This window comes from Microtus oregoni, unplaced genomic scaffold, assembly GCF_018167655.1.
Source record: "Microtus oregoni isolate MIOR12 unplaced genomic scaffold, Mior012 000052F_ref0000163, whole genome shotgun sequence".
Classification (NCBI taxonomy): Eukaryota; Metazoa; Chordata; class Mammalia; order Rodentia; family Cricetidae; genus Microtus; species Microtus oregoni.
The window spans coordinates 11179915-11191962 of NW_024543828.1; the positions used below are offsets into that span (position 1 = coordinate 11179915).

At 37.6% G+C, this 12048-nt stretch overlaps 1 pseudogene; it reads right to left on the minus strand.

Moving 5' to 3' along the window:
• Positions 1–281: 281 nt before the first annotated feature.
• LOC121437488 overlaps positions 282–12048 on the minus strand; it is a 51159-nt pseudogene continuing 39392 nt past the window's right edge.

Sequence of the window (12048 nt, forward strand, 5' to 3'; positions counted from 1 at the left end):
GTGAAAGAGAGCAAATTAATATCTAGCACTATTAACAAAGCCAATGACCTGAGACTCAATAAGTCATAGGCCCTAGAGAAATCCTGATAGTATTCAGCTAAGTGAAAATGGAAGTAAAACAACCCCTAATGGTATATTGCTATTCCAAAAGACTAGTGCATGACTCAGTCTTCATCAGACAAGTTTTGGTGATTAAGACAGAGGCCCAGAACTGGATAATGTATAGAGAGTGACAAACTTTATATTACTTTATATCTTTCTCACATCCCTCCTCTCAAGGCTCATGGATCTGTGCAGAAGGAGGCAGAACAATTGTAAAAGCCGGAGAATGATTCTTAGGAAGCAGAATTTTCCAGAAACAACAGGACTGATGCACATAGGAACTCACAAAGACTTTAAAAGCATATCCAAGAACTGCATCAGTTCAAGTCAGACAAAATCCAACCTTGAAGAAAGGCAAGAGGACACAAGGTGTAGCCCCTAACCAAAAATCTATTTTCCCTTTATAGCTGATAGGAGAAAAAAAAAGTTTTCCTCAATGGAGAGACACTGGGTATAACAACCACACTCCAGGACAGGCCACATGCTAAGGAAGTAATAGGTCAACAAAAACTGGAATCCATGGCTTCTTTGGTGTTGTGGGGGGTGAGTGTTTTTGGGGAAGGATCTTTAAGGAGTTGAGGAAAGAGAAAGAATATGATCAAAACATACAGATCTAAATATATATAAAAAGCATGCCATTTAAGATAATGCAGGCAGACAGAGCTCCAAAAAGAACTGTCTTGAAAAAGAGATGCCAAAATCATACTTTATTATCTAATAATGTTTCCATGATCTGATTGAGAACCACAATTAACACAGTTCTCACACCTGTGATTTAATATTAAACTGGATACAGAAATATGGTGACATGATAGTATCTCTTGCCGTTCATGCCCTATGCACTTCAAGAATGATGCTCTTGAATTGGCAATAACAGGTCCTGATCTCAAAGGGATTTCAGTTCTTCAGTGTACAAGTAAGATGCGGAGGAGGGCTGTGAAATGACATCTGTATATGACATGGTTATCATAATCATGAACTTATAAGAGCTGTGGTTATGTGCCCAAGACCTATACAAGATCAAAACAGCTAAAAGTTTAGCCAGGAAAGAGAGAAAAAGACTAAGGTGCATAGCTTGAAGGAAAGGGAGTATTTATTTATGTTGGGAACGTGTGTGGAATGTGAAGTACCAACAGGACACACAACTACTCAAAATACAGTTGATGATAAAGATACAGAATGGAGGACAGTGAGCAGTGAGAACACTGAGAATGGATAAGTTCTAAGATGTGAATGTGAATAGAAAGGGAGGACTACAAGATTAAAATGGTAATAAAGTTGAAGTTAGATAACACACAAAAGGAAAGCAGAAAGCATAGAGTGGGAACCAGGGAATAATGCAAAAGTTGAATTTCACAGAATAGGTCTGAGTAATGATAGTGGAGTCAAGGAATGTACCGGAGAAGGTCTATTTGTTTTGTCAAGAGATCATATTCAGGAGCTGGAGAGATGGCTTAGCGGTAAGAACACTGGTTGCTCTTTCGGAGAACCCAGGTTTAATTCTCAGCAGCCACAAAACTGCTAACAATGTATCTGTAACTCCAGTCCTAGAGGATCTGACATCTCTGGCCTCCATGGGAACTGCACACATGTGGTACGAAAACATATGGGTAGGCAAAACACCCCCACACATAAAATAAATCTTTAAAAAGAGAGAGAGACTGCTATTTATCATTGAGAGTCACTATTCAGCATACTATGATTAACAGAGAGCCAAATATGCAGCTGGTGGAGAGACCAATGGGGAGGGTGAGTTATTAGAAAACATGATTATTCAGGACTACCTCTATTTTGGAAGAAAATAAAACAGCTCTTGCAATATGGTTTTCAGGAAAAAACAATGTGAGTTAAAATACTTGTTGATGAAAGAAAATAAGCCAGAAGTGATTATGTTTTGTCTGGTAAATGCCTCTTATATGTGGTCTTGCTAGGCTTTTTGTTTGTTTGTTTGCTTGCTTTGTTTTGCTTTTAGTTACATGAAGATCTGAGTTTGATCCCAGCATCCACATAGAAAGCCAGGCTTGGCCAGGCTGTGGAGACACATGCCTTTAATCCCAATACTTTGGTGGCAGAGGCAGGCCTGATCTACAGAGTGAGCTCCAGGAGAGCCAGAACTATTACACAGAGAAACGCTGTCCCAAAAAAAGAAAAGAAAAAGAAGCAAATAAAAACAGGCATGAATCAACGATGATCCAAAAATATTGAGTAGAAAATTTCAAAAATAAATAATTCATAAATCAGAAATTATGTGCCATTCTGAATAGCATGATGAAAATTTACATCTTTCCTCAATTCTATCTAAGCTAATCTATCCCTTTGTTCACTGTGGTGTGTATACTAACTACCTCATTTTTCACTTAGTGTCTCAGCTTTCAGGACAACTATCAAAACACATTCGTGTAACCCTTGCATATAAGGCCATATCAAAATATCTACATAATTTACTTCACTTCATCAGGTTGACATTGTATCATCTAACATCAGCACAAAAAGAAAGAATATGGTACAAAAGATATTTAGGAAATAAGTGAGACATCATAGTCACATAACTTATTCCTATAAATGCTTTATTTTTTTCTACTTCATTAACAAGCACTGTTAATCTTTACTGTGCCAAATTTGTAAAATTATTGTAGAGTTGTAGGTATAAGAAAACACTATGTGGGTGTATGTATATATGATCCAGGATTATATATGATTTCAGGTAATCACTTGGGGTCATAGACTGGTATCACCTGAATATGAGGAAATTACTATGTATCTAACTGTACACTACATAAATATATAACCAGTAACTTATGAGGACGGATGGAGTAATTCAAAACAAAATAAATGAGGGACTTAGACTCCATCTACAGACATTGGTAATGATCAGTCTCACAAGCAATACTGAGAGAAAGAAAGCAGCAGCAAAAGAAACCAGACATAAAAGATTTTATTCTGTATACATGTACATACTTCTATATTCAAAGTTAGGACAAATTGATCTCTGCTACTGAAAGTCAAGGCAGTAGCTACACTTGTAGAAAGTGAGTAGAAAGGCCCCACTGCAGTTCTGGGGCTGGTAATCAGGTGCTGTTGATCTATGTGAGTGCTAATAATAATGGTGTTTCACTTTATGATAGCACATCAAGGTGTATGCTTATGATTCATATGCATAATGTTTTTTCTTGTACTGCTGGGAACTGAACATGCTACTCAAGTGTTCTGCCACTGAGCTACTTTCCTTGGCCCTATTTGCATACTTCAGGGGGAAAGCTAAAATAAAATAACATGCAGAATTGAGTTAGAATACAATGATAAAAGTGCTCTTGTCTGCTATTGGAAATAGAACTGCTGGTAGCTAAGCAATGCTACATATGTAGTGATGGGGTGAATAAGAATGCTCCCATAGGCTCATATATTTGAGTGCTTAGTCAGCAGGAAGTAGAGAGCTTTGAAAGAAGTAGGATTAGGTGTGTCCTCCTGGAGGAAGTATGGCCTTGTAGGAGTATGTCACCAGGAATGGACTTTGAGATTTCAAAAATCCATGCCAGGTCCAGTGTCTGTCTCTCTCTGTCTCTGTCTTTGGTCTCTCTCTCTCTCTCTCTCTCTCTCTCTCTCTCTCTCTCTCTCTCACAGAATGTAAAAGTCTCAGCTACTTCTCCTACACCATATATGCCACCACGCTCCCTGCCATGATGATAACGGACAAACATCTGTAGTAAGGTCCTTAAGTTTGTATAGTAAATACTTTAGACACGGACCCACTTCCCCAGCTCCCAGTTTTCATTTTATGTATTTGCTGAACCTGAATGTTAACTCTGACAAAATACTTAAGTTTTCTACTCTGTCTTATAAAAATGATGTGATCTAAGCTACTAAAACTCAAACTTAGCGAGGCAAGCTAAAACATTCTTTTGTGTTCGGAAGGTCTAATGCCTCTGAAATTTTATTATATTTTCAACTAGGCCATTTTATAAAACATTTCATTTTTTTCACCTAATTTAAGCACTCATTAAGTATGAAAAATGTTTCCACCACATTTGAGACAAATAATAGCCAGCAACCCACTAATCCTTACAAGTATATACATCTTGTCCTTGACATGTAATTGCTTATGTGGCCAAATAATCTAATTTTAATAATTCAAAAGGTATTTAAATCTGTTAATTTTTGTACTTGGAGCCTATTCAAAGTTTATTACATTTAACCAATTCTGTGGTTTGGAAAATATCCCCAATGATTAAAAATATCCACAAGGAAAAGAAATCTTACAAGGAAGTATGGAAGGTACATTTAGTTCCCCAGGCTTCGTGATATTCGATACCAAAAACATATGAATGGACTTGGCGACTTTGTTCCCTGTACTTTCCTCTAATAGTTATTGACGCTTAGTAAATTACAAATGTCTGACTCTTTAGAGAATCTAAAATATACTGCACAATTCTGTTGTCACGTACCTCTGAAAAGGAAGAAAGCTAGCACGGAATCAATGTGTATCCAAAGTACATAAAGGTGCTTCTGATGCCAGTGACCTGAAATTTGGTAAAGAAGTAATGAATTGCAAATAGAAAAACATAAATGGATGTAAAACTGCCGGTCCAAAAGGCTCTCCACCACCAACCACAATCCTGTAAAAACAGAAATAAATGCTGCTTAGGTGAAATAATAAGTATAAATGGACTAGCAGTTATATTTATAACACAAGATGAACTCTATAACATTACTAATTAAAAGTAGAAAATGTAGTGACTGGAAAGATAGTTCAGTGGTGAGGATCACTGTTGCACTTCCAGAGGACCCAGGTTTGATTCCCAGCACTTACATGGTGGTCACAGTTCTCTCTAACGCCAGTTCCAGTGAATCTCATGTCTTCTTCTCACCTCTGCAGACACGGCACACACATGGTGCACAGGTATACATGCAGGCAAAACACTCATACAAATTCCTAAAAATATAAATAAAATTTGATTTTCCATAAGCAATTTAATAAAACATGTAATTATGTCATGTTTGAGATGCTCTAGCTACTGTAAACTCTATTTCCAGGGATATCACATGTGCCTTCTGAAGCATGGAGTTATAATTCATGGGGAATGCAATTTTAAGACTGCCTCAGCCTTGGAAGGCATTCAGCTCATCTTCCTTTACTGCCATGAATTCTGCTGTGCCCAGTTTGGAGTCTCTGTAGTAACTATCATCTACTGCAAAAACTAAGTCTCTCTGGCAAAAGCTGACAGTAGCACTGCTCAATGGTAATAAAAAATATTCAGGCAGAAATATGGCAGGCACATCTTGTCCACTAAGGAAAACAATAGCAATCGTTCACTACTAGGGCTAATAATCTGACCAAATAGGATGTTGACTAAGCTTACTATGACAGGCATGAATTTCCGCCTGCCCACAATATCTCAAATCCAATGAAAATCAATTGACTTCCCCAGTAACAGACTTGCCATTATTGCACCAATGCCAAATGCATTGCCTGGCTATTTGATAATATAACATGAAGGGTCCGTAGCTAAGTAGGACTGCTAATATGACAATTCTCCTATGGCAATCTCTATTCTCTTTACTACTATAAGAACCAAACAACAGGGAGGGAGGTTCCTGGTAAGTTTCAGCTTGATTCATCCATGTCTTCTGACCAAATGACTATCTAATACGAGTGGGTAACCAATAGTAGTGGCAAGAATCTACTGTTTAGCCCTAATGTGACACCTATATAACCACCGCTGAGTCTCATGAGACATGGGAATAAGGAGCAGAAAAAAAGTCAGAGGAATGTTGCAGAGTATTATAGGATGCTTTCTATTGTGCTTGGCATGGTCACTGCACTCTCAAACATTCAGAAACTGTGATTCTCAGCACCAGGCATGTACAAAATCGAGACTGTTAACATTCTATCACAGAAGAGAATAGATCACAAGACCCCGCCCTCACCGAGTGTGTAAATGAAGTTAATGACTGCTAGAAAAGGGAGAGGTATTTTCTTCAGTGGTATAGCCACTTGTAAGTCACACATGTCCTATGCATAACCCCTCCCGCATGCTCCTGTAAGAAATCATAACTAAACTCTAGGGGTTACCAAAAGGAAAAGATATGACAGCGAAAGGGGAACTAGTTGGAAAGAATGGTATCAAATGGAGTGGGGGGTCACAAAAGAAAAAGTTATGGCATATGACCAAATACATTACATAGATAGAGGAAAAGCTCATGATAGGGCAGCTATGTTGGTGAGGCTTCATGGGTGCAGCTTTTGGCATTACTAGGAGACACAATCTCACAGCAAGCTCCCTGTGACTTTTAAAATATTTCTGTCTCCTTCTTCTCTAGTATTCACTGAGCCTTAGGTACAAAAGTGTTTTGCAGATGTATCTGTTAGAACTGAGCTCCAAAACTCTGTGTTTTGATTGATGTGATTTGCTGTAGTGTTCTTCATCTGTTGTGAAGAGAAGTTTCACAGACATATCAAAGTGGATGGGGTAGGGAAACCCATGAGGCCTCAATTCTACACAAAAACAACTAAGGGACACTAAGAATGGGGGAAACAGTCTTCGCCAGGAAGAGTACACCAATTGCTTATTTTATACCAAATGGTTATCTCTGAAAACATACATACAAGTAACATTATACAGACTGATCAGATTGTATTTAAGGATTTATATGTGCATATATTTATTCATGTATTATGCAAATCAATTTTTAAAAGAGGGTACAAACTTGAAAGTAAACAAGGAAGGATATATGGGAGGGTATTTAGGGAGGATATTCAGGAAATTAAAAAATGTAATTATAATTTAAAAAAATAGAAGAAAAGTTCATAATGAAACCCATTATTTTAAAAAATGCAATACTATGTCTAGTGATGACTTAGGTCAGACACAAGAAAAAGTATTATAGAAATTTAAGATAGACCTTGTAGTTAATGGGATTTTCTAGCTAAATTCAGGATCTATGGGAGACATGACTGAGGTCAGCATGAAGCCTGATCTTGCCAAGACTCATGAACTGTGTCTTTTTCCCTTGTTCATTATGATGTGTCTTCTTCTGTAATAAACTCTAGCCCCAAGTATACTGATGTTTGGTACCATGAGCTCTTCTGGTTAATTATTGATGTTCAAGATGTCCCAAATATTTTCTTTTTTTTTAATTTATTTATTTATTAAGGATTTCTGCCTCCTCCCCGCCACTGCCTCCCATTTCCCTCCCCCTCCCCCGATCAAGTCCCCCTCCCTCATCCGCTCTAAGAGCAATCAGGGTTCTCTGCCCTGTGGGAAGTCCAAGGACTGCCCACCTCTATCCAGGTCAAGTAAGGTGAGCATCCAAACTGCCTAGGTTCCCACAAAGCCAGTACGTGCAGTAGGATCAAAAACCCATTGCCATTGTTCTTGAGTTCTCAGTAGTCCTCATTGTCCGCTATGTTCAGCAAGTCCGGATTTGTCCCATGCTTTTTCAGGCCCAGGCCAGCTGGCCTTGGTGGGTTCCTGATAGAACATCCCCATTGTCTCAGTGTGTGGGTACACCCCTCGCTGTCCTGAGTTCCTTGTTCGTGCTCCCTCTCCTTCTAGTCCTGATTTGGACCTTGAAATTTCTGTCCGGTGCTCCAATGTGGGTCTCTGTCTCTGTCTCCTTTCATCGCCTGATGAAGGTAAATATTCAGGAGGATGGGTATATGTTTGTCTTTGGATTCACCTTCTTATTTAGCTTCTCTAGGATCGCGAATTATAGGCTCAATGTCCTTTATTTATGGCTAGAAACCAAATATGAGTGAGTACATCCCATGTTCTTCTTTTTGGGTCTGGCTTACCTCACTCAGGATAGTGTTTTCTATTTCCATCCATTTGTATGCAAAATTCAAGAAGTCCTTGTTTTTTACTGCTGAGTAATACTCTAATATGTATATATTCCATACTTTCTTCATCCATTCTTCCGTCTAAGAAATAAAATATACCCACGATATGCTTGCTTCTTAAGGCTCATTAACAATTGTTACATCTTCTATTTATGATAAAAATGCACCAGAAAATTTATCAGTAGCTAAATATAATACATATTTCATTATATACTTCATACCTACATCTAAAGAACAAAATGCTGCAAAGCAACAAGTACTATAATCATTCTCATAATTCTTTATTGTTACCTTTAGACAATGACATTTAACAATAATAAAATGATGATTTATGAAATTTAACCTAACCCTAGTGCTAACCCTGAAACAAGGTGAGGCTAGAGAGATGGCTTAGCAATTAAAAGGGCACACACATAGATAGATAGATAGATAGATAGATAGATAGATAGATAGATAGATACGTTGATACATAGATAGATACATAGATAAATAGATAAATTTTAAGAGAGAGATGTAACCATGGTGGTGGCAAAGGCCTTTAATCCCAGCACTCTGGAGGCAGAGGCAGGTGGGTCTCTGTGAGTTCAAGGCCAGCCTGGTCTACAGAGCGAATTCCAGGACATATATAGAAGAAGAGGAATATATTAGAAGAAGGGAAAAGGACCTGCAGCGGAGACCTCAATTCCACAAAATATAATCCTTCCCGGCACTACAAAGAAACCTTTAATTGTTTTTCAAAATCAATGTACTAAGTCTTTTACATGTCTAAATGAAAATTAGTCACCTACCCCCATATTTTTAAACTCAAACCAGCCCCCCACTGCCATATTTTTTCAGTGTTAACTGAATAACAAGCAGAAATTACAGTAACCACCCAGAGAGAAATTGCTTTCTTTTTAAATCTTGCATCTAAAGTAGCACTCAGTAGCTACATCAAAGTCGAAATATATCATTAGGAAAGTATAACACAGAACTTATCCCAAGTAATAAAAATCATGAAGTTAGTATTTATTTCAATACCCTTCTGAGAAAACACTCTAATTCCAATAATGCAATTTTAGAATACTTAAGTAACATTAATATCTGTGTCTTTACCTCAGCACACAGTCGAAAATAGCATAGCAGAACTGTAACTTCTGAACAGCAAATCATAAGAATTAAAAATACTAAGAGAAGGAAGGCAAGCAGGTAGTGCATATGAGCAGACCTAAAAACAAACACAATATTTAAACTTTTAACATTACATAGAAAAAGACTATCACACAATTCTCGATGTTTTTTCTTCTCTCCCTGCCCCTACTCCCACTAACCCTCCCTTCCCTCATCTTTTCCCACCTCTTTCTGAAATAGGATCTCAACATAACTCTGGCTGTCCTGGAACTCACTTTGTGGGCCAGGTTCATAGAGATCTACGTACTTCTTCCTCCCAAGTGCTGGGATTAAAGGTATGTAGCACCATGGCTGGCCAGCCTTTAAACTCTCTATTCCAAGCCTCCATTCATCCACATAGTAATAAAGTAATCTCTTACAAACATACTTTCAGATTTTAGCCCCACCTTCTCTACAAGTGTACACCACTTTTTACCCATGTTTATCTGTTTGCATTACTAAGTTTAAACTTGAGACTCATCAATATCTCTACAAAGATTGAAGTTGTCATTTTAGAAACAAAAGATTTGCAATTGCCATAAATATCGCTAAACATATTATATACCAGAAAATGACAGACTCAAATATGTCTTTGCCTTTGAAGCTCTAAAGATGCCTCTCCAACTATGTTTTCATAGTGTGGTGCAAGGAATTCTATTAACTAACCTTTGAAACAGGCATCTTTTAAAAATATGTGTGTGGGTTGTATTTAGAGCAAACCAAAAGAAATCAATGACTATCTTTGTCATTGGAAAGCTGAACTGATTACATCGGAAAGAATAACAAACATCTTTAAAAGCCCCCTGAATCCAAGCATTGAGGAACATGCTACTTATACAGGCATATGAGTGAACTCAGCTGCTCAGGAAGCTAAGGCAAGAGGAACGCAAACTCAAGAACAATTTATGTAACTTAGTGAGGCTGTCTCAAAATTAATAGTAAAAAGGGAGGCAGAGGAGCCCCTCTTTTGAATGCAGAAAGCCCTCATTCCAGATCCCAGTAAAATTAAATTAATTAATCAACTGTGGTTCATTTTTAAAGCTGAGAGTATTGAGAAAACCATTAAATTAGTAAATACTTCACTGAAGTATAATATGAAATATATTCGGGTGTGAAGATAATAAGCAAGGTTGAGGGAATATTCTGTAATTAATAAGCATGTACAAGTTGTACACACTCCTTTTTCAATGTAGAAAATATTGATTCTAATCGGAGTAAACAAGCACTGGTCATTAATATCACTTAATATTAATGGGCTCAATTCACCTATAAAAAGGCACAGGCTAAGAGATTGGATACGAAAACAGGATCCAACATTCTGCTGTTTGCAAGAAACACATCTCAACCACAAAGACAGGCATCTACTCAGAGTAAAGGGTTGGGAAAAGGTGTTTCAAGCAAATGGTCCTAAGAAAAAAGCAGGTGTGGCCATACTAATTTCTAACAAAACTGATTTCAAACTAAATCAATCAGAGGAGATGGAGAGGGACACTTTATACTCATGAGACGAACGTTTCAGCAGGATGAAGTCTCAATCCTGAATATCTATGCCCCTAATATAAAAGCACTCACTTATGTAAAAGAAATATTACTAAAACTCAAGGCAGACATACAACCACACACTAGTAGTAGGAGACTTCAACACACCTCTCTCACCAATGGACAGGCCAATCAGACAGAAACCTAATAGAGAATTAAGAGAATCATTGGAGGTAATGAAGCAAATGGACTTAACAGACATCTATAGAACACTCCACCCAAATAGGAAAGAATATACCTTCTTCTCTGCAGCTCATGGAACCTTCTTGAAAATTGACCACATACTCGGTAACAAAGGAAACCTCCACAGATACAAAAAAATATCAGTGTCCACCTGTGTCTTATCAGATCACCACGGACTAATGTTAGAATTCAACAACAATGCTACCCCCAGAAAGCCAACAAACTCATGGAAACTGAACAGTCAACTACTGCACCACACCAGGGTCAAGGAAGAAATTAAGAAAGAAATTAAAGTCTTCCTTGAATTTAATGAAAATAAATAGACAACATACTCAAACCTATGGGAAACAATGAAAGCAGTGCTAAGAGGAAAGTTCACAGCACTAAGTGCCCACTTACAGAAAACGGAGAAAGCATACATTGGGGACTTAACAACACACCTGAAAGCTCTAGAAAAAAAAAGAAGCAGATGCGCCCAGGAGGAGTAGAAGACTGGAAATAATCAAACTGAGGGCAGAAATCAACAAAATAGAAACACAGAAAACAGTTCAAAGAATCAATGAAACAAAAAGTTGGTTCTTGGAGAAAATCAACAAGATCGACAAACCCCTACCCAAACTAATTAAACGACAGAGAGAGAACACACAAATAAATAAGATCAGAAATGAAAAGGGAGACATAACCACAGACCAGAGGAAATTCAGAGAATCATTAGATCTTACTACAAAAGCCTGTATGCCACAAAATTGGAAAATGCAAAAGAAATGGACATTTTTTTTAGATAAGTACCATATACCAAAGCTAAACCAAGACCAGGTGAACGATCTAAATAGACCTGTTAGTCGTGAAGAACTAGAAACTGTTATCAAAAATCTCCCTTCCAAAAAAAGCCCAGGACCAGATGGTTTCAATGCAGAATTCTCCCAGAACTTCCAAGAAGAGCTAATACCTATACTCCTTAATGTATTTCACAATATAGAAACAGAAGAGTCATTGCCAAATTCCTTTTATGAAGCTACAGTTACCCTGATACCAAAACCACACAAAGACCCAACCAAGAAAGAGAATTACAGGCCTATCTCACTCATGAATATCGACCCAAAAATTCTCAATAAAATACTGGCAAACCGAATCCAAGAACACATTAGAAAAATTATCCATTATGATCAAGTAGGCTTCATCCCAGAGATGCAGGGCTGGTTCAACATACGCAAATCTATCAATGTAATCCACCATAT